The 20,820-nt window shown below is 43.5% G+C and overlaps 2 long non-coding RNA genes across 2 annotated transcripts in view; one reads left to right on the top strand and one right to left on the bottom strand.

Annotated features, from left to right (window-relative positions):
• The first annotated feature begins 6,599 nt into the window (after positions 1 to 6,599).
• Positions 6,600 to 20,601, top strand: LOC120977675. Its single transcript, XR_005773949.1, has 3 exons — positions 6,600 to 6,671; positions 19,533 to 19,595; positions 20,512 to 20,601. It is a non-coding gene; the product is annotated as an uncharacterized LOC120977675 (long non-coding RNA).
• LOC120977674 overlaps positions 6,607 to 20,820 on the bottom strand; it is a 30,878-nt gene continuing 16,664 nt past the window's right edge. Inside the window, exon 3 of the long non-coding RNA XR_005773948.1 lies at positions 6,607 to 6,666. This is a non-coding gene — a long non-coding RNA (uncharacterized LOC120977674). The remainder of the gene's footprint in view (positions 6,667 to 20,820) is intronic.

Here is a 20,820-nt window from a genome sequence, read left to right as displayed (position 1 = left end):
ATCAGGTGATCTTAAGGAGATGCTAAACATAAGCACACTGCACCAGAGAAGACCAGCTTGTCTGTAAGCAGAGGAAAGCTGTGGAATTAGCAGCTAGTTGTTTTTTGCACAAGTCCGTCAATCATCACCTGTGTGAATACCGACCCCTGAAGTGTATGTTTGGTCTCTTTACGTTGGCAGGATGGACTTGACACTGACATGGTTTGGGGTGGTGAGCTCAAATTGATGGAGCTGTGGCTGGAGGAAGAGAGCCCAGTATCAGAGGGCTTGAATCAAGTTGATTTAGCAGAGGAGGCCCCTTAGACTTGAGGCAGAGCCCTGTCATTGGAGGTCATAAGGGATTGGCTCCAAGATATAGGTAGCTAATGGGCTATGATGGAGATGATGGCCTGAGACTGGCTAAGAGGACCACATGGCAAACATTTCAGAGTAGTGAGACGATAGGGAGTGGTCATCTGGTTTACTCTGCAAAGTGGTTATGGTTTAAATAAGGAAGATGCAAGTGGTGAAGATATTTTCGTCAACTCAATCAAGAGAAAGTACTAGCCAGAGAGGAATCAGTTGGAATATAATCGTGTACAAGGCCCCAAGGTACACAGCAGTGGTAACCGACCCTGAGACAAAACAAACACAAGTGAGCCAGAAACTTGGGAGGATGCTGAGGAAAGTGAGCCCAGGAGTACCATGGTTGAGATTGCACTTCAGACAGCAAAGGCCTCATTTACTTCCACTGGGTATAAGGTCCATTCCCCTGCCATCCATAGGGAAGCCCGATCTGCATTAACCATGTCCTGTGCACCACAACAAAAGTTGGGTTGTCCCTCGGCAGGAACAGATGAAAGATCATGTCCTGGTGTCCTTTGAGAGGAGAGCAATTTGACTGTAAGCTGCAGTCCATCAGTGGAGATGATCCTGGAGAATTTTGGCATTTTTGGCTGGGTCCTGTGCGCTGCCAAGGTGAGCTGCAACTATGAAAAAAAAAAAATCAGAGCATCCAAGGTGCAGTTGTAAAGACAGAGGATATGCTGCCAAACAGAGAGAGAGCATGGTGACCCAGCAGAGTTCCACCAGGTAAGTAAGTATTGTGAACCATGCTATACTGTATGTTTTAGACTTTGCCAGTATTCACTTTGTTAGGCCTGAGTGTGTCCAGAGTTCCAAGAAGGTGAGGGAGGTCGTTTCCCCACACCATTATGCTGTTGATGCCAGTTGGCTCAACCACTATGGTGCTCAGGAATGGTTCAACTGCAGACATCATATTGGGGGAAGAATATTAATGAGCATCCATAAAGTTCTGCACTTGGGCTGAGCTTAGCTAGGGTAGAAAAAACAGCAACCTGTTTAATAGAAGGACAGATGGTCCAATGAGACTAGCCACAACTTTGAGGGTACTTCAGATACCTTCCTGGAGAGCTGTGTGATGCTACCTGTGAAAACAGAGGTAGAGCCCATTTCTTCAAATACTGTGACCAGCAGATCTTAAAGGGGTTGTCCACTGCTGAAACACTTTTGGGTAGCCCCCCACTGGACCTGTGGAGGGAAGCATATAACTGCTCCACTCATTACTGGTTCCTTCGGTCTGCTGTGCTCCAGTTCCCTGCTTGACAACTTCTAGAGTGGACGAGGGTCACATGTACTGTAGCCAATGACTGGCCACAGCAATGATGTGTCCTCCAAGAACCATGTCATTAGGTCAAATGCTGCTTGGGGGATACGTCACCGCTGTGGCCATTTATTGACTGCAGAGGCACACATGACCTCCGTCCACTCTGGAAGTTGGCAAGCAGGAACTGGAGTGCGGCAGAACAAACGAGACAGAAACCAAGTGGCATGGAGAAGGTAAGTTTGCTTCTCTCCACAGGTCTGGTGTGGGAGGTTCGGGGCTGTCCAAAAGTGGTTCAAAGTTGGACAACCGTTTTAATAATACCATAACAGGGACAGTTGTAGATTGTGAGGACTTCATCAAACAATTTATCTCAGCTTCTTAAACTATCAGAAGAATGCTGTGAAATTTCAGGTTTTGGATTATGTTTAGTTATTATGGTGGTAAGCATATGTGATTCTAGAAATTAAATTTCAATTATAAAAACTTTCATAAATGACCTATTACGCTTTGAGAAGAAGGCAAACTATTATATTTTACTTTATATTACTGTATACAATTTATTATAACGCAGAAACAACTCCTGTTCGACACTGCCAGAATTCATTATTAACATTTATCATATTAATTAACCTACTTGTTCTGTTCTTGTTGTAAACATTCAGTCATTTCTTCAGTATCATTCAACACTCAGTATTCCTTAATGCTTCTTCCAGTGGGAGTGCATTCCATAGCAGAACATGGAGCCCTATGTAGCTACAGAATAACTCTGTTCAGTTGTAGCAACACGTAGGGGGTCCTGCACTCTCACTGGAGGCCGCATACTGAAAAAATTGTCATAAAATGTTGTCTTTTTGTATAAGTTGTAAATGTAGTGATAAAGTTTTATTCCCCTGTAAAGGCTATATAATACTTCACAGATATTTTTTTTGACCAATGGTATCTAAAATGACATAACTTTGCAGTAGGTCAGGCAGACATCTGTAACTATTTTTCGGTCCACAAATCGCGGATCCGCAAAACACGGATCCCGGCCAAGTGCAAGCCACCATTCATTTTTTTACTTCTGTAGAAATGTCCTATCCTTGTCCGCAAAACAGACAAGAATAGGACATATTCTATTTTTTTTGTGGGATTGTGGAATGCAGGGCCGTGGGCATGAATTGAATGGGTCCGCATCCGATATGCAAAAAATGCGGATTGGATGCGGACCGAACATACAGCCGTGTGCATGAGCCCTTAATCTGTGTAGTCTGATCCTTCACTCTTTCCGTCCCTTACTTCTTGCTTACCTACCAAATGTATGTAGGGGACAGTGTTGTACGAAGGGAAAGGAGTGTGTTTGCAGGATCAGACTACAGAATATGTTTGTTGTCTGTTACCATGGACACGTGTGGGTTTGATTAGGTGGCGTAGAAACAAACAATAGGAAATATTCAATCAAGACCTACTGCAAAGTCACTTTATTGTATACAGTATTTTAGATACATTGAGGCAATGTAAAAAACTGTTGTGAAGGTGGAAATGGCCTTTGAATGTGACAAGTCACATATAGGGTCTGAAGAGAATCAGTGGGTTACTTCTAGGGAGGCTACAACCAAAAGGTGTGAAAATTTCCCCAATATTCCTAGTAACTATGTCCACATGTGATGGGAAAAAAAATAGCGTTTTTAATTTTTTTATTTTGGCGTTGATCCACACCAAAATCTGCATGTTATAGATGAGGATTTTGTGATGCTTTGCAAAGTTTGAAATCCAGGATGAAAATCCTTAGAAAGAACTGACATGCCGCACATGTCAATTTCCATGCGGATTCTATGCAGCAAATCCAGGCGGAAAATCTGCAGTACATCCTCTCCATGTCTGAACATACACTGATGGTCCAGAACATCTATTATTCCAACATAGACCATTCCCAAATGTGTCATCCTATCAGAATTTAGCTGTAAATGTAATCTAGTCCGTGTTCCTTTCTGATGGTTACTCCGTATTCATTTAGTTGTTCTCATCACTTCGAGGAATGTTTTATAAAATGCCTAAATAATACTTTCCACCTGTACACAATGGGGGAGATTTATCAAAACTGGTGTAAAGGAAATCTAGCTTAGTTTCCCATAGCAACAAATCTGATTCCACCTTTCATTTTCCAAAGGATCTCTGAAAAATGTAAGATAGAATCTGATTGGTTGCTATGGGCAACTAAACTAGATTTCATTTGCATGATTTTGATAAATCTTTTCTATTTGTTTCCTTTAATACATAAACGCAGCAGGTGTGGACTCGCTGAGGGTGTCACGGTGGGGAGCGGGGAAAACCCCCCACCGTACAATGTCACCAAATACTAGGCCATAGGCAGGGAAAAGGGAGCTGGTCACCTCCTAAAGCAGCCCTAGTCTCCTGGCTGTATGAGCTGCCTTCAATGGTAAGGGGGCTCATACCCACGAACCTAGAAGTCTAGGAATCCCTGCATCACCCTCCACATTGTGACAGGGCAGAGATCTCCTGTTCATCCAACACCACGGGTGAAAGGCGTCTCCAAAGGCCCAGTAGCAGACAGGGAGAAAGACAATGCAGCAACTGCACGGCAGGTAAGTACACAGTGTAACAACCAACACTTACCTGCCGCAGCAGAGATGGAGAAACGGCACCAAACATCTACCCGGACCTCCATGCGAACACCAGATGGACAGAAGCTCCAGGCAGCGCTGCATTCAGGCTACAACATACAGGGCAAACGTCAAACATACAGGCAGGGACAAAGACCAACAACAAACAAGACGTACAACAAACCTCCAACTCAAACCCACACCATAAACAACACACCAGGAGGGGAAGGAAGACAAGGAGGACACACACCGTATGACATTGCTAAGAACATCGATGTCAAACTTGGATGGCCCTCAGATCTCATCCATGCACTGAGCAAGCATCTCACATGCAAGGCAGACAAAACCAAACTGATCAGTCTCCAAGCCAGAGTATATAAGAAGACCTGAGACCACCCCCAACTCACCAGATTTCTCCAGCCAGTGAATTAACCCCACACACACCACACAGCAGGGAGACACTACTTAAAGGGGAATTGCACACACAAGCAAAAGGCAACAGGTTGCCGCAGACAACAGCTTGCGTGGCCAGCAAGTCACGGCGCAAACAGCAAAACCCGCGACACTGCCACAACATGCCAAAACAGCAACATGTTGCCACCGGCAACAGCAAGTGTGGCAACAGTGTCACGGTGTACACCATAGGCCATGACAGAGGGGCACTTACTAGTATCTTTAGGCCAATAGTGACGTAAAAAAAGTTGCAAATTATGGCAGACGCTATATGTGTGCAATACTTTTCAAGCTTTTCCTCCTTTTTCTAACATAACGGAGGGCCAGAAACTGGCATTTATTATAGCTGAATTATATACCACCCGCTGGCTGGCGTAGACTTCAATTTCTAGTGCACAGACTGCCAGAGATGCCCCTAATTCTATAAGAGTCACCTGCCATTTAATAAATTAGGTGCATCTCACTCCGGCACAGAGGGATCAAGACTGGAGTATGGGAATGCCATTCTTGATAAATGAAGAGATTTGACTTAGTGCTAATCCAAAGGGCCCCTCTAGTATTCACCCTTTCACCCCTGTAGAGGGATCTGGACTTCGCTGCATGTCACTGCCTCCTGGAATAATCTCTGTTCAGTGACACTTGACCCTTTTGGGTCAAGAGACACCCATGTGTGCACCAAGGGCACAGACAAGACTGAAGTCATGGATCAAGCTGAGGTCAGGATGTGCAGAGTTTGTTCAGTCTGCTAAATAGGCGGAAGTCAGGGCAGGAGGCACAATGTCAATACGGAAGTCAGGCAGGAGTCATGAAAGGCAGCATGGGGTCAATCTGGTAAAAAGGCATAGGTTGGGCACAGGAGATTATAACAATACAATGGTGCACCTTTGCAGGACTTGACAAGCTAAGAACCTATTGCTCAGGCACCATCCCACAGAAAAGGGTGCCTTAAAGGGGTTGTCCCATGAAAAATAGTCTACATTTGTCAAACTATCACCTGAATCTGAAGACTTTTGAAATTGCATGTAAGTAAAATTTTTGTATAGCCACGGAATTATTCCATAAAACATATATGTAGAGTGCCACCTGTTGTTTGCTCATTTGAGAAAGTGCACAACCACTAAACAGCCAGCTTGAAATAAATCTATGAGAGCAATTGGAGCAATGAATGGGGAGATCTCGGGATCCATGTGAGGTACAGGGCTGGTTCTAAGTCCGCTAGAAAGAGACTGCCATGCACTATATCATATTGGATTTTAATTTTTTACATTAGTCATGGAATAAATCCTTTAAATACCCACAGAACGTAGTCATTGGCTGGTGACATATCAGGCTGTGCTCACTGGCCCTTTAAGAGCCAGGGAAAGCGCGCGCCCTAAGGATGCAGAGCAGAAACTAGCGGGCAGGAGACAGATTTGGGCAGAAGCGGCCTTCTATATGGAACCGGACTCTGACACCTATGCCTGCCAGGAGGGTGTAGAGAAGGAGACTACAACTCCAAGAATGGTTCATTCACATCTATGGGAGTGTATGTTTGCATGCTGGGCGCTGTAGTTTCACAGCAGCTGCAGTGCCGAAGGTTTGCTGCTCCCTGGTGTAAAGAGAAGCTGGCAGGCACAAACAGGTGAGTATTCCGGTGACCGTGCCTGTCTGGATTAGGGAGATGCCAGAGGGCACAGACTACCGCAGTCCTCTTGGCTTGGCCCACTGCAATCGTTTTATAACTAGCTAGTTAGGGCTTGGGAAAATCACCACCTCTGAAACAAGCTTCAGTCTATTTCCTCTTCAGGAAGTTGTCTTTATCTCCTTTTACAGGCTTCAAAATAAATCATTTAGGAAAGGATTTAAGTACCGTCATACATGTGCAGTCATTTTCATATATAAGCTGTGTATTTTTCCCTCTTGACCACAGTAAAGTTGCTTATTTTCCGCCTGTGTTAACAGTACTAGGAACAGAGCTGTTTACCAACTGCACAATGACTGAATGGTAGGAGGAGAGCTTACAGTCTATGGTAAGACTGCCCTGCCACCTGCAGGAAATGCTTGCAAATAAATGACAAAAATATGTTTTTCTGCTATGTTTTATACAGTATTATAATAAATAATTAGAAAATATACACAAAATAGAAAGAACATGAAAGAGGAAACTAAATGTCAAAGGTATTAACCCAAAGTCTAAAAACTGTCTACAAAGAAATCAAAGCAGATTACAAACTTTCCAAATGCAGACATGTAGACAAAGTTAAAGGGGTTCTCAGGGCTTTTTCTATTGATGACCTATCCTCAGGATAGGTCATCAATATCAGATCGGCGGGGGTCCGACACCCGGCACCCCCCACCGATCCCAGCACTTCCTGCTCTGCTGTCCCATAGACAGACAGCAGCGAGCAGGAAGAGAGATGGGACACAGCACGTGCGCGCTGCTCAAACAGCTGATCTATGGGGGTGCCGGGTGTCTTACCGCCGCCGATCTGATAGTGATGACCTATTCTGAGCATATGTCATCAATATTAAAAGCCCGGACAACCCCTTTAGTACAAGGCACCTACTAATGTATTGTGATTGTCCATATTGCCTCCTTTGTAGACTTGATTCACTTTTCTATCACATTATACTCTGCTCATATCCAGGGGTTACAAACACCCTGCAGTCTAGTAGTAGTGGCCATGCTTGCATACTATAGGAAAAAGCAATAGTGTACAAGCCCCATAGTATGCATAATCCCTGGATAGGAGCAGTGTATAATGTGATGGAAAAATGAATCAAGCCAGCAAAGGCAAAAATATGGACAATCACAATACATTAGTAACTGCCCTGTATTAACTTTATCTACATCATACATGTCATTTGCTGAATTGAGACAACCCCTTTAAGCTGCACTGCCATGCATTTTTATAGAGAACCCCTTAAAAAAATTAGCTGTGGTGCTTGTATTTAGCTGCCTGCTTCTCATGCGACTATGGAACAAAACCCTGTAGTCTTGCAAGTCCAGACCGAGACAGTGACGATGCTGTTAAGAAACAGGCCCAGTGCAAGAGTAACCTAAGTAGTGGCCCCAGAATAAGAGAACTTGGTTCCTATAAAAGAGTTTGAGGGAGAGCAGGAAGCTCAAGTGAGACAACCCCTTTCAAAGCATAAAAGAAGAGATACTGACCTCCACCTATCTCCCATCACTGCCATTCCTACTTTGCCTGTCTTGACACACAGGGTCCGGTGACCTACCACAGCAAGTGAATGGCATGAAATGCATGTCGAGATGGGAGCCAGAAGTTGAGAGCAGCGGGGACCCAGGCAGTACTGGAACAGCAACAGTAAAGGATTTTGAAGCCTTACTCAGCCTTCTGCCTCCAGTTTTTGTTGCGCTGGAAAACCAATGCCAACATTGGGCCTCCAATACCTTCCCGAGCACCATACTGAGAAGGGTCAGTACTACAGGAGATGGATAGATAGTGAGGGGGTCTACTACAGAAGATTGGTGGATAGAGGGGCTAGTACTGTAGGAGGAGAGTAGATATAGAAGTGTGTACTGCAGAACACATACACTATGTGGACAAAATTATTTGTACACCTATACCTTACAGGAGCTTTTATGGCATCCCATCATAAATCCATAGGTATTAATATAATGTTGGTATCATCATTGTAGATAAAACAGCTGCTACTCTTCTGGATGCTGGGAAGGCTTTCTACAAGATTTTGGAATGTGTCTATGAGAATTTTTGTCCATTCATCCAGGAGACCATTTGTGAAGTCAGACACTGATGTTGGATGAGACGGCCTCACTCACAATCTCTGTTCTACTTCATCCCAAAGCTGTTTGATGGGGTTGAGGTCAGGGACTGTGTAGACCAGTCAAGTTCTTCCACATAAAATTCACCCAACCATGTCTTTATGGACCTTGCTTTGTGCACCGGGACACAGTAATTCTGGAGCAGAAAAGAGCCTTTCCCAAACTTTTCCCACAAAGTTGGAAGCATACAATTGTCCAAAATGTGTTGATATGCTTAAGCATTAAGATTTTCCTTCACTGGAACTAAGTGGTCTAGGCCACCCAATGAAAAACAACCACAAACATTATCTCTCCTCCCTGACTCTTCCATCATCCAGCAGACTGCCAGATAGAGATGCAAGAGTCATCACAGAACATGTTTCCTCATCTCCAGTGCCCAGTAGTGTTGTGATTTACACCACTCCATCCGACACTTGGCGTTGTTCTTGGTGATGTATGGCTTGCATGCAGCTACTCGGCTGTGGAAACCCATGCCATGAAGCTTCTGGAATTAAAGTTTTTGTACTGTTGTTAATGTCAGAGGAGGTTTTAGACTCTACAGTTATGGAGTCAGCAGAACATTGGTCACTTTTATGCACTATGTGCCTCAGGACTTGGTAACCCTGCTCTGTAACATTACATGGTCCGCACTTCATGTTGCTGAAGTTCCTAAACACTTAGGTTGCTGAGGTTCCTAAACCACTCAGTTAGTCATGGGATATCTACAGTAGGAGAGAAGATATTTCATGAACTGACTTGTTGCAGTGGTGGCATCCTATTACAGGACCATGCTTGAATTCATTGAGCTCTTTAGAACAACCCATTCTTTCAAATATTTGCAAAGGTAGACTGCATGGCTAGAGGTTGGCTTTTATACATTGTGTTGAAAGGGGACTGAATAAAAGATCTGAATTCAATGATTAAGAGGTGTGTCCCAATGCTTTTCTCCTTACAGTATGTGTAGAAGTGTTGGTACTGCGGGAGAGGGGTAGATATAGGATACAGAACTGCTGGCCCAGGGTATATAGAGTGGTTAGTACTGCAGTAGAGTGGTACACATAGGAGGCAGTACTGCAGGGCAGAGGTATGTAGAGCGGCCTGTTCTACAGGAGAAGGGTAGATAGAGAAGGCAACACTACAGGAACAGGTAGATAGGGTGGGAGTATTATTGGGTCATCACCGAGAAATGGGTCATCAATACAATCTGAGACACAGGGACCAATATCAAGAAACACAATACAACTCGGGGGAGGGGAATTATCAAGGGGGGAGGGAGAATTACATCCCAAACCGGCACCAATACCACCACGATCAAAGGGGACAAGGAGGGGAAAGGGAAAAAGGAAGAAGGAAATACAGAGATTAAAAAATCAGAAAGAGTTGGATTCAATTATTAACTTGAGCCAAATATCTCTTACCCCAGTACAGATACAATTATTAAACAAGGGATTAAAATTTGCCCCCACAATACAGGCCAACAAGTTTGACATATATATTGGAATAGAGAAATTTGTCAGGAAATTGTGCCTTAAGAAGTATTTCATGAGGAATCCCATATCTATGAATTCTATGGAAAAAGATACTTTCCTCCACACAAATTTAAAATTAAGAAGTAAGATGTACCCGAGACAACAGATAGGCCATGAGATGGCAGCATTTAAAAAGTCTGTAGAGACAGACATCAGGAAACTAAAAACTAATGGAAGATTAGGGAATAATGTGACCACTCAAGAAATACAGGCCTTGAAACAATTACAAAAGACAGAGAACATCACTATAAGACCTGCTGATAAGGGAGGGGCCATCGTCATTCTGGAGACACAAAAATATGAGGCAGAATGTCTAAGACAATTGTCGGACACTGACACATACTCCAGACTGACGAAGGACCCCACAAATGAATATATGAGGGAATTGATGGACTATGCCAGAGATGGCTGGGAAAAGGGAATTCTAAATGAACATGAGTTTAAATACATTACCAAGACCCACCATCGATTGCCAGTATTTTACTGTCTCCCGAAAGTTCACAAAGATCAAAAGAATCCCCCAGGGAGACCAATCATCTCTGGCATAGGATCATTAACCTCAAATTTGTCGGAGTATATAGACAAACTTCTACAACCCAGCGTAAAAAAGAACTTTGCATATATTAGGGACACGACGCAAGTAATTCAAATAGTGGAGGGACTCAAATATGAAGCAGATTGGATATTGGGGACCTTAGACGTAAGTTCTCTCTATACGGTTATAGATCATGACCAAGGAATAAAAGCATTGAGGAATCAACTAAACATCCATAGTGATCTCGTGGAAAATCAAGTTGATTTTATAGCGGAAGGGGTAAAATTTATTTTGACCCATAATTATTTTGCTTTTAATCAGGATTACTACCTCCAGACCAGGGGAACTGCCATGGGTACCAGGTTTGCCCCTAGTTACGCAAATTTATTCATGGCGCAGTGGGAGGATGAAGAGATCCTGCCCATGATAGGGGCAGACCTGGTACTCTGGCATAGGTTTATCGACGACATCCTGTTTGTTTGGAGAGGCACGAGAGAAAATCTTAACCTATTCCTGGAAACAGTGAATAATAATATTTATGGCCTTAGGTTCTCAGCCAATTTGAGTGAAGAAAAAATAGAATTCCTGGATTTATCAATTAGAGTGCAAGATAATCAATTATTCTGCAGTACATTTCAAAAAGAGGTTTCCCGAAATAGTTACATCCTATTTTCAAGCTGCCATCTACCAAGATGGCTGCTAGAAGTTCCAACAGGACAATTTAAGCGTATAAAAAGAAATTGTACGGATGTAACGGATTTTAAAAGGGAGGCTGAAATGATGAAAAAGCGTTTTTTGGAAAAAAAGTACCCCAGTAATGTATTGGATAAAGCACTCACCAAAGTGAAGAACATACATAGGGAGACCTTCTTTACAGATAGTATAAAAGAAGTAAAAGAAGAAGACCAGTTCAGAATTATATTACCCTTCAATAAACAACACAAACAAATAGAGGGAATTGTGAGGAAACACTGGCATCATCTATTGAGTGACAAAATCATAGGCCCAATGGTCGGTGATGGTCCTCAAATTACATATACAAGGGCTCAGAACCTATCTTTAAAGGTAGCACCAACAGTGAAAAATAAAAATAAAAATAAAGTGAACAAATTTTCCATGCAAAGTTGGTTGAATCTGAGTGGTTTTTATAGATGTGGGAGATGTGGGATTTGTAAACTCACATCATTTCCCAAGAAGACCACACAAATCCAATCACGGGTGAACTCCTTTGCGTGGAAAATAAAAGAATTCCTGACTTGTAGCTCTAGTAATATTCTATACATGATAGAATGCCAGTGTAAGAAACAATACATTGGGAGAACTAAACGTACACTGAAAAAAAGATTGGCAGAACACATTACCAATATAAAAAATGGGTATGAAAAGCACTCTCTTTCATTACACTATAAACAGTGCCACAATAAAAATCCTGAGGGTATGGTCTTCGCGGCCTTTGAAAAGGTGGATGTGCATTGGCGGGGCGGAGACCATATCGCCAGGATGTCTAGGCAGGAATCTAGGCGAATTTTTGACTTTCAAACTCTGCTTCCAAGAGGACTAAATTCAGATTTTGAAATATTTGGCTTTTTGTAAATATTTGGCTTCTTGTAGACATTGGAGGGGGAGCCTTCCTCTGATGGGACATCCTGAGGTTGGCTGTTTAGCGGCACCAGGATCTCCCCTCGGGGGATAGGCCCCCCCTCCCTTCATACTTCAAATGAACAAATGAATAAACAAAAATGAAAACGTTTAAACATCAAAACGATAAGTTCATTGAAGATTCTAAATGTCCAAGTAATTGCTAGATGTGCATATATTGGTTTAATTGAGCAAACATGCATTGAATAACCATATGCACAGAATTTTATCTTATGGCCATATAATTTTGTCACTAACAGGTAGAAAACCAAGTAATCGATATGGGACCTTAGAGACAGATGTGGGGGGCGAATGCCATATAAAACGCATCGAAAACGCATCGAAAACGCATATGCGGTTTTAGGGTGTATGATGCGTTTTTTGATGCGTTTTTGGACTTCTTTTAGGACCCTGATTCCCCATACTCCAATGATTAGGAAATAGGTAAAAAGTCAGATATGTTTTGTCCTATAAATGGAGGATTTAATTAAATGTAGCCCACTGAATATATCTTCAATCTACAAAAGCAAAAACAAAAGGAAGGAATAGAATCCAATGGATTAGGTTCTCCAAGTCCAATCTAAGTTTAAGATATACTAAACTTATTTATATTTTTAGACATTTTTAGAAATGAAGAACATTTTAGTTGAATATTAAAGGTCAAGGAGTTTTCTTGTATATACATATATGTGTTGATTGTATCTTGCACTGAGGATATAAGAAAAAGTCTAATAAGAGAAATCCGGGTCGGGTTTTGGTAGGATTTTTGAAAGCAGCAGTATTTAAGGAAGAAGGGTAGTACTCGCACTTTAGCTACTGAGGAAGAGGGCGGACCCTCGAAACGCGTCTAGCTGGTCCTGCGAGTATTCAACTATCTACCCGAACCCGAACATATATCTACTAACCTTATTTTTGGTTATCGGAAGATTTACATACAGCTTGGAAATATTCCATTGAAAGCAAAGCCGGCTCAAGCTATCGCGTGATTACGCGAATCTTGCAGATTGCTTCCTGGTCGGTGACACGCAACCACGTGGAACGCGGAGACCAGCGAGCGGCAATTTTGAATTATTGGATTTCGCATTAATCCGGGAGATACAAAGTCTTCGGCAACTATCAGAGTGGCACCCCCATAAAGGACACTCACTCTTAAGGGCAAGGTAAGAGGGTTTGAAAAACTAGGGGGACGCCCCAGTTCTAAAACCCGACCACATTTTACCTAACCCTAACTGTATGTGTGCCTAGAGGAATTGATACAAGAAGAGCTTTATCGGATGGAAACAGTTATAGTTCTTATTCAAGCAACTGCTACTTAGTCTTCATAAGACTTTCTTCACAGAACTTCCACATAGGATTTATTTCACAACATAGCATATATATTTTTTACAGGATACATATATATATATTTTTTCCTTTCTATAGGATCCTAATTACGTCACTGGACTTCTTTGGCATTTTTATTCACATTTTTATTCACATTTTTATTCACAGGTTATGGGACTTGATTCACAAGTGTTCTATTTGCACAGTTATATACCTATCTTATGAATTGACAAAGAGAGCTAAATCCATTCAGATTATTACAGAGAATATATTGGAGTAGATTTGTATTTACCATTATATTGTCCTCAGTGCATTATATTTTATATTTTATAATATGTGTATATTTTATGTGTAAATTTTATGTATAATCATTTTATTAGTATATAAAGTTACTTATAGACCTGCCAGCTGGTGAGTGCCTGTTTTTACTTTACATTTATTTTAACACTACAGGAACAGGTAGATAGGGTGGGAGTATTATTGTAGCAAAGAAATGCAGGAGAGACACCGGATGAAAGGGTTAAGATGAGGGGTATTTCTACAGGAGAGGGGAAGTCAGATGGGGCAGTACTGCAAGAGAGGGGTAGATTGCAGTGGCACCACTGCAAGAGAGGTAGAGAGACTGGCAGCACTACAGGAGATGGGACATTTCTAAAAAAAGAGGGGTAGAGAGGAGCTGGGAGAATAAAGGAGACCATCACTGCACTGAAAGAGTAGAGAGGAGAATTTAGGGGAAAGGTGGAATGGAGGCACTACTAGGGGAGTGAAGACCCTGCTATAGAGATGAAGTGCTCATTATCTCCTATGCACTCTGCCTCTCACCCACAAATTTAAATGTTATCAACTCCTTACACAGCAATTGATTGTAGAAGCAACGGGGCCCCAACCTTCTCATCACCAAGGGAGTCTGCAGAATGGAGAGACCTGAAAAGTTTCTGCAGGAGGAGCACATCTTTCAACAGTAGGCAGGTGGTGGGGAGAATTGAACACCACACCAAGTGATTAAAGATCTGATGGCATTGTCATTTGATATGCTGCATGTGGCCTGGTGCAGAAGTGCCATTTGTCCAGGCATCTGGTTGGCTACAGGCCAATTTGGATTTGCAGCTTACAAGACCCCTGAACACTACTCCAGTATAAATTTTCATACATACGTCATGCTCCCTGGACAGAGATTTGGTACTAGAAATCTGGGAGTGTCCAACTGGATCTGGGATAATTGGGTGTGACATAGCTGTATGCCCTTATATACAGTGATACCCACAAGACTTCAAAATATAGCACCATGCTTGCCATACAGAGTGCCTGCCACATGTCTCACAATTAGAGATGAGTGAATCAAAAATTCAAAAATTCAATTCGCACCGAAGCCGAATTTTCTCACGCTTCGTGGTAACGAATCGCATGTTTTCCTAAAATGGCTGCTGCACATGTGAGGACATGGAGCAAGGAACTCTGGGAAGGCAGTATCACCCATAATGCTATGCAGCCAATCATCAGCCAGCCAGCCCTGTGCTGTCACTGCCCTATAAATAGCGCAGCCATCTTAGATTCTGCCATTTTCCAGCGTACTTAGTGCAGGGAGAGACATCAGCAGGCGCTAGGGACAGTGCTCGAAAAAACTTCATTGTGCTAAAAAAAATGATTTACAAGTGCAGGGAAAGATTATTCAAGGTGTAGGGAAAGGATAGGGAGGAATCATTACACAACATTTATGTTGAACAGGGTTCAGTCGTGGAGCTAACAGCCTGGGTAATAGGAACAATCCGATTACACCTTGCTGCACTGACTGGGGATCAGAATTGCCATTATACAGCTCTGCAATTCCAGCAAACCGTTCTTGTTATTGGGGTTCAAGTGCTGTTTGATACAGCCATTAACAGGGTTTATTACAAGGAAACATTTCTATGTCTTATTTTCCCTTGTGCAGTGCAGTTATATGTTCTAAAGCATTTTTTGGCTTGTATTAGTGGGAAAAAAAGGGCTTATTAGGCTACTTTCACACCAGCGGCATGAACCTCCGGCAGGCTGTTCTGTCGGGTGAACAGCCTGTCGGATCCGTCCTGCCGCTAGTGACCGTGTGCCTCCAGACTGCCGCTCTGTCCCCATTGACTATAATGGGGGGTGGGGGCGGAGTTCCGGTGAGGCACGGCGAGAGGCTGCCGGAATAACTGTCGGACATGTCATAGTTTTATTCCGGAAGCCTCTCGCCCGTGCGCTGCTGTGCCTTGCCGGAACTCCGCCCCCGCCCCCATTATAGTCAATGGGGACGGAGCGGCAGTCCGGAGGCACACGGTCACTAGCGGCAGGACGGATCCAACAGGCTGTTCACCCAACGGAACAGCCTGCCAGAGGACCGTGCCGCTAGTGTGAAAGTAGCCTTAGCCGTTGTGTGGTGAAGTGCTAAAATTACAGCCCTTTTTGTTGTGTATTAGTGGCAAAAGTAAAATATATTTGTCGTTCAGTGGTGCAGTTATATGTTCTAAAGCCCTTTCTCTCGTTTATTAGTGGAAAAAGAAAAAATATATTTGCCGGTCAGCATATTCTAAAGCCTTTTGTGGTGTGTATTAGTGGAAAAATAAAAAATATATTTGCTGGTCAGCGGTGCAGTTATATGTTCTAAAGCCCTTTTTCTCGTGCATTAGGACTCTTTCACACGAGCGGATCCCGTGCGGGTAATCCACTACGTGAAAGAGTGCCAAGCTGCGCTCTGGACAGTGAGATAAATTTGTCACCATGATTTTGCAGTAAAAAGGTCACAGAGAGGCACGGAGCATTATCAATCATGTTAATGATCCGTGTCTCTGCTGTCCGGAGCGGGACTTGGCTCTCTTTCACACAGCGGATTACCCGCACGGGAAAGTTAATGGAAAAAGAAAAAATATATATGCTGGTCAGCAGTACGGTTATATGTTCCAAAGCCTTTTGTGACGTGTATTAGTGGAAAAAGAAAAAATATATTTTTGTCGGTCAGTGGTGCAGTTATATGTTCTAAAGCCCTTTTTCTCGTGTATTAGTGGGGGAAAAAAGGGCTTATTAGCCGTTGTGTGGTGAAGTGAGAAAATTACAGACTTTTTTGGGGTATTTTCCTTTTAATTTATTTATTTGATCTAACAGTATGTCAGACAGAGAAGTGCCAGGCCCAGCACAGGGGGGTGGCAGAGGCCTAAATGTTTCTGGCGCAGGCAAAGGTCGCAGCAGAGTAAGGGGCCGTGGCCGCAGAGGTCGCAGCAGAGTAAGGGGACATGGCAACAGGGGTTACTTCGAGAGGCCTGAGCTCCCAGTGTCAGCTAGCGGTCGTGTCGTGACCAGCAACCCAGCGGTTCTTAAATGGTTGACTCGATCTTCGACTTTGTTGCAAGTGACATCAGACACCCCCAGCCAAGAGTCAGTGGGTTCGTCAGACACAACCCTTAGTTGGCATGGCCCGGGAGCAGGCCCTGTGCCCTCACCTGTCCTCAACCTACCTCTGTCCTTTTCTGTTCCCTCAGCCAGAGAAGTATTGTATGCTATGGGCTCAGCTCCACTATACAGTGAGGACGAGCATGTAGAAGACAGTTAGCAGCTAATGGCAAGCCAAGATGTGGAGGAGACATCCGCCACTTCCTCCACTAGGCGGGCAAGTAGTGATGAGGAGAGTGGTGTGGGAGCTGGTGTTGTGAGCGGTCAGGCTCCTGACCCAGAGACGGTTGAGGAGGACATCAGTGATGTGCAGACAGTACTCGATGATGTAGCTGATCGCACTTGGGAGCCGGGTGATGAAGGGGCTTCATTATTATCGGGAGAAGAGGGTGGCAGCTTGTCCGTTTTTTGGCCATTAGCAATACTGATGGATTACTGACCAAATGCTGACCGAGTGAAGGCGGATGGTCAACAGGCAGGATCTGTTTTTTGTGAGTTATTGTTCTGACGGATCAGAGGAAGGGCAAAATAATCAGTGACGTCGACACAACTGCTGACACCCTCTCCACTCTGTCCGGGGGGCTCTACTTGTATAAGGGTTTAATAGAACAGGTTCTGTAGACATCTATGTGGAATCAGCTGACGACGGTGTAAAAAGAGTGCGCTTTTACTTGGCGCTAACATCGACCTGTAAGGCTGAGTTCATACTTGAGTTATTTGGTAAGTTTTGGCCCCGTGACTGTCTAAGAGCAACACCTGTCATGTGCATGTCATACTGACTCACAGTATTGTTTTACTACCACAGCAGACTCCCTATGCGTGTTACTGGAGGGCACAGTGTTCTACACCACTATAAATGCTCTTTGCAGCAATAGCAGTTTTTTAACGAGCTTCACCGTGAATAAATTTGGATCGGACCAAATTTTTTCAAAACATTTGGCGACCGGACAAATCAAATTTTTTTAAATTCGCTCATCTCTACTCACAATACCAGGAACTTACCCCATGCCCTCACATAAACAGCGCCAGCAACATGCCCAGAGGTATCCTGTTTACCCAGCTGCAGTGGTGGTGTCCTGTTGACAACACATGATTGCTGCAACCAACTGCTGGTCTCTTCAGTGCACTTCTGAGGCCAGTGATTGGCTGCAGCAGTCATGTGTTGTACACCTGACATCACTGCTACTGCCGGGTAAAAAGACCCCACCAAGGGGAACCAGAGTGACAGTGGAGTGACAGCTCACTTCTTTATTGCAAGTTATCCCCCAGTTTTGTTAAGTTTCCTATTGTATATCTAATGTATATTTACACCAGCTGCAGAATAAATGGTCTACTGGGAGTTCTTCTTTAATAAAAAAAAAAAAACTCTGTTACTAGAGACCTTCTAAAATGTGATAAAAGGAATTTGCTTACTAAATGTGGAGTTAGAACCACAAATGGTGTGACTCCTAACCAGAGGAGTCACCACCTGTACTTACTTCAATGTGTCATCTCTACCCCTGCTAGACCTTGTGATACAAGCTTTGAAACAATTATTGTTCCTTCCACCATTATGATCTGTATGGCTTGGATATTTTTTGTTAGGATGCATGCAGGACTTTTATCTCCACTTCAAAAAATTTCCTTTGAGCGGAAACCTAACGGACCCCATTATAGTTTATAGGGTCCGTAGGCTCAGTTATGTGCCGAATTAGTCCTTTCCGTTCTTCTGCTCCTATAATGGAGCAGAAGAATGGAAAGGCTGAATGCTGATGTGAACTCGGCCTTACCACCTCCTATGAATGTGTGCTCCTGTCTAGGGGAGTTGTGGTGTATCCCAACAGCAGCCGCAATCCTGACGGCATCTCCTCAGTGTGCACACCACACGTGGTTCTGTCCATGGCTCCGGCAGACCGCCCAGCTGCAGGTTATGCTGACTTGCAGAGAGGTATAATGCTTAAAAGTGGTCATTTCCGTAGTGCTATAGTGCAAACAGCTGATCGGTGGGGGTGCTGGGTGTTAGACCACCACCAATCAGCTATTGCTGACCTATTCTATTGCCGACCTCAGTATTCTACTCATGGAAAACCCCTTTAACATTGTATTGTTACTCCACACCTGTCAAAATTGCCACGTACTCAATAAAAAGATTATTGAGAAGAAAAAAAACTGTTGTTAAAACACAATAAAGATAATTTTTATTAATTGGAAATGTATTTTCAATATCACAAGTCCTTGGTGTAATAATTAAAGAAACTCAAAACACCGAAGGCCCTTTTACACGGGCTGATGATTGCATGAACAAATGTACGTCATATGAATCATATGAATATATGTTCCAGATCATTGCCCTATGTAAACACGTCACAGATCACCCTATAGAAACGCAAATGCTCGCTTTTCTGTGATTGCATCTCTATACAGAAATGAAAATCACTGCTTGTCGGCAGCACTTCACTCCATGTGAATAGAGACATGCAGCCGATGATAATGGAACAGTATGTGAATGAAAAATAGCAGTAACAGTACCAATGATTTCTCCATGTAATTGGAGTACCAATCGACTCACTATATTAACCATCAGCGGCGCTCATTATGGGCCATGTAAAAGTAACCTAAGACCATATTATATTATATGATGCATCACTGAAGTACTAATAATCTATAAAATCAAGTAACTGTCCTTCTTACTTTGCAGATCATAGTGAAGGAAAACCAAATTATGGCAAGTAAGAACTAAGACGCTCATTTATCAAGAGCGGTGAGTGCGCTGCCGGCAGGGGCGTAGCTAAAGGCTCATGGGCCCTGGTGCAAGAGCTCAGCTAGGGGCCCCCCTTCCCTCAGTGCTTCGTTGCCAGGGGCAGGGGAGCACATAGCCTTCCTGCTGCCTGAGGCAAAAATTGAAACGCCTCCCCCGTCCCCCTCTCCATGCGAAATTCTTGACCTAACCCCTTCCCTCCAGCCAGAAGTGTAACTTGGAGATTCTGGCCACCATTGAAAAATCGTTGACAGAGCCCTTCCATTATTCACTTTTTATAATACCGGTGTCTTCTTATATGGCACAAGGGTCTTTGAGCCCCCTCAGGCTCCTGGGCCCGGTAGTGACTGCTACCTCTGCACCACTTACAGCTATGCCTCTGGCTGCCGGAGGAGGCCTCCTCTAGCTCTCAGCGCGCCGGAATGATTTAACCATGTCCAATGGCCCCACCCTTGCAACGCCCACACTACGCTCTCACCATGTACCCTTTTCGTAAACCTGGCGAAGGCAGATATGCAGATTGCAAGTAGAAAAGTCGGGTAGATTTGTGACTTTTCTATGCCAAAAAGAGGCATAAGGGGAATGATAATTCCCCCCCCCCCCCCCATGTCCTTAGAGCTGTATCTTGGCTTCAGATTGTTAATGGCCTAACATTAGGATAGGCTACCAATATCAGATCGGTGGGTGTCCAATCAGCTGTTTGAAGGGGACGTAGTGCTTGTCTACATAGTATCAGCCATGTAGGAATTTTTTAAGGGAAAGAATTTCTTAATTGCAAAAGTAGTGCTCCTCCTCACCCTCTTTAGCCAATCTGTATGTCAAAAAAAGTGGAACAGACACTTTATATGTACACCACTGCTACAAATACATTATTAAATCTCCTCCTGCAGCTATAAATCCTCTGCTTTTCTTCCCACAGTACATTACAAAATTAGCTGCTGACAGCCACCACTAGAGGGAGCTCAGTGCATAGGATTTTATACATTTACTATTGAACTCCATGGTAGCTTTAAAATCTCTTTGCGCTTTGTTCCCCCCTTGTGGTGGAGGCAGGAAATTGCTTTGAATCTAAGTCTGGAAGCAGGGTAAGTTCAGTAGCCAGCTGGCACCCACTCCATGGTAAGTATGCCATGGGGGACAATTCCGTTTCTCCTTTCTCCTCTACCTACCTGCACAGTGACCACTGCATATGTCACTGAGCATACTCGCGACTCTCTCCCATAGAAGC

This window comes from Bufo bufo, chromosome 8 (assembly GCF_905171765.1).
Source record: "Bufo bufo chromosome 8, aBufBuf1.1, whole genome shotgun sequence".
Classification (NCBI taxonomy): Eukaryota; Metazoa; Chordata; class Amphibia; order Anura; family Bufonidae; genus Bufo; species Bufo bufo.
This window is presented reverse-complemented; position numbering and strand designations above follow the sequence as displayed.